The sequence below is a fragment of the Myxine glutinosa genome, chromosome 3, assembly GCF_964187855.1.
Source record: "Myxine glutinosa chromosome 3, kmMyxGlut1.1, whole genome shotgun sequence".
Lineage (NCBI taxonomy): Eukaryota > Metazoa > Chordata > Myxini > Myxiniformes > Myxinidae > Myxine > Myxine glutinosa.
In genome coordinates, this window is record NC_136263.1 from 86,801,479 (window position 1) to 86,804,637 (window position 3,159).

The 3,159-nt window shown below is 47.0% G+C and overlaps 1 long non-coding RNA gene across 1 annotated transcript; it reads right to left on the reverse strand.

Moving 5' to 3' along the window:
* Positions 1–1,143: 1,143 nt before the first annotated feature.
* On the reverse strand, positions 1,144–3,159 carry LOC137424003 (uncharacterized). Its single transcript, XR_010983867.2, has 2 exons — positions 2,435–3,159; positions 1,144–1,541 (listed from the first exon to the last, which is right to left on the reverse strand). It is a non-coding gene; the product is annotated as an uncharacterized LOC137424003 (long non-coding RNA).

Genomic DNA, 3,159 nt, shown 5'->3' on the forward strand with positions numbered 1-3,159 from the left:
GTGAAAAGTAGACGAGCTATCGCCGGCACCTTGGCCAAATTACAAAATCCTGCTCTGACTAGTGCTGAGAAGACAATGACAAACCACCAAGATATATATATATATATATATATATATATATATATATATATATATATATATATATATATATGTATATATATATATATATATATATATATATATATATATATATATATATATATATATATATATATATATATATATATATATATATATATATATATATATACATATATATATATATATGAGAAGCTTTAATCTCAGTTCTATCGCTCAAGCTTTTGGGTCTCACTATCTGCCATGATCTTTCTTGGGAAAACCACATTTCCAAGCTGGCCTCCAAAGCCAGTCGTCGACTGGGCATCCTCCGTCGTGCGAAGTCCTTCCTTGGCACACCTGAGCTCCTCACCACATACAAGGCTTTCATCCGCAGCTCAATGGAATACTGTTCCCCCCTCTGGGCTGGTGCTCCTGCCTCACACCTTGCTCGGCTTCACGCTGTTGAGGCCAAAGCTTTCAGAATCATTGGAATCTCCTGCGATGTAGTCAACTCCAAGGGCCTTTCACTCACTCACCGCAGGCAGGTTGGTGGTCTTTCTGTCTTCTACCGACTCCTCTCCGGCCTTGCTCCCCCAGCTCTCTCTGTGCTCTGTCCCCCCAATATTCCTTCAGGTCGCACAAGATCTGCCTGCAACCCTCTTATGGTTAAACTGCCAAAATCTAGGCTCTCTGCTCACCTTCACTCTTTCATTCCCCTTTTCTCCCGCCTCTGGAACAAACTCCCCCACTCCCTTCAATCCCACTCCTCCCTCCAGGTCTTTAAAACAGCTGTTCACCACCATCTCTTATCTTCCCCCATCGAAAACCTTGATCTTTTCTACCCCCGGTAATTCACCCCAGAGTCCTTGCAGTGTTCATATGTTTTATTCCTCTCCCACCTTCCCCCAAGTCCTCCCGATGTCCCTGCTCTCAAATGTTGTGTTTGTGTCCTTCCCCCTCTCTCCCCATCTTGTCTGCCGCTCCCCTTGTTTTTTGTGTTTTGTGTGTCGGTTTGTCTTTTTGTGTGATTAATGTTAGCTCTTTCACGATCCTCGATCTTGTATACAAAAAAATAAAATAAAATAAAGATGTGCTGCTTTATTTCCGAAGAGTGTAGCTACCTGCAGTCGCACGGACACTCAAAGCATCAGGCATGAAGGGATCCCTCATTTCTCACAGGACGAGTAACGAGAACAATTGAACCGAGTGCCCCGAAACGCATCGAACAATCTGCATGTGCACAAAACAACAGTAAGCGCAAGGCATTTGCCAAAGGACGAGAGACAGAGATTCACGCGGAGACGGACACGGAGAGCCAGGGGCAGATGGCGAGGGCTTTCAGGTGTGGGGGGTCGTGATGCTCGGAATCGGCGCACGCTTCGCTTGCCGCAGGTGTGCTCGGCCGTGGGCACAAAACTTGGTCTCTCATCTCGATGCTGAAGAGGATGGGAAAACCTTGGTGCATACCAGGGGAAAGGTGGCTGGGGTGGGTTTCGTGTGGAGAGGGTGGGGGCGAAGAGAATAAGCAAAAAAGAAAAAGACATTAAAGATTTCGCAAATGACCCGGAATTATAGGTTACGATTAATCCAAACCTGTCAAGCACGTTAATGGGAAAATCAGTGCAATTCCGGATCCGGTTTCCAAAACACGTGCCGCCTTCAAACATTTCGCGGATGTGTCAAAATTCCCTTTATAAAGTTGATCGAGCTTCTGTTTAATGGCAACTGTATTTTTAAACCCCACTGTGCGTTCGCTGCGTTTGTGAAAGCTCCGTTTGTGGATGGTGATGAAATGAGATTCCAGGGCTGCATGGAGGGTGGATTACTGGGTTCGGAAGGGAAGGCGGGAGGGCATCGTGATGGTTCACTGCCCACGTGACGTCACACGCATGTCCGTTGCCAAGGACTGACACGGGTGTCACATCAAGAAGATTTTAATTACATCGCCATTAGGTGTGAGGAGCTGCCTGGAGAAGCTCCACACAGCAAATGGAGCACGGCTTCTGTAAGTGACTTTAATTTCCCGGCATCCATTAAATGTCAGGCCAAGAAGGCAGGATGCCTTTCCGTTCTCTCCTGGTGTACTGAGCGGAAGATCTTTGCAGAATACCAGATGGTAATAAAGCAAGAGGCGATCGGGAAAAATCTGCACACCAGCAACTCCTCAACGACCTATATTATAATGAGGAGGCCATTTTTTCACTGTACTCCATGACAGGGTTAGGGTTAGGGTGTGGGTTTGGGTTTGGTTTTGGGTTAGGGTTAGGGTTTGGGTTTGGGTTTGGGTTAGGTTTAGGGTCAGGGTTAGGGTCAGGGTTAGGCCTACATAGCTTCACTAAAAAAAATAATCAAATGCCATCATGTAAACTCTCACCAACTCCATTGTCGTGACTTGCCTTGAGCGACCTCTGACCAAGCTCTGCAAAATCCTTGCCCATGTTGATTACATCAGAAAGAGTGTTTTGGGAGGTGAAATTGTCCATATTTTCCTTGTTCATTTTCCTCGCAAGTCCAAAGGAGGAAATTAATGTTTTATTAGCGCTTGACTTAGCGCAGCAGTTGGGAACAGGTGTAAACGCGTCTCGCCTAATGCGGAACGGACATTTTCTGTCCTCCAAGATCACGTGCTTCTCCGCCATGTTGACCACGCGCAGGACGGCATCTTCTTCCTGGCCGTCGTAAAAACCCGGTTGTCATTGCTCCTGACTCGATGAGTGCTGCACTTTCAACATCTTCATCATAATCCAAGGGGCCGCTTGAATCGTGCGGTTTTCTAGCAGCTGTTGGGCCCTAATGATGCAGAACTTGATCCTCTTTGTCTGTGGGGTGATTAAAGCCGAGTGTTTGCGTCTCATAATGGGTTCGCGCTCCCGAACCGCAGGGCCCTAATTGCGCAGTTGGGCTGAGCCGACAGATTTGTTCGGTCTGTAATGGATTTTTGATAATAAAAAGTAATAGGTTAATATGATTTAAAGCTGAAATCCCCGCCGAGAGCGTCGTCTTGGGTCGCTTCCGGTGAGAAGGCGCGATCGGAGCTCCACTAGGCCGGAGCTCCACTAGGCCCGAGCGCTCCACTAGGCCGGAGCTCCACTAGGCCAG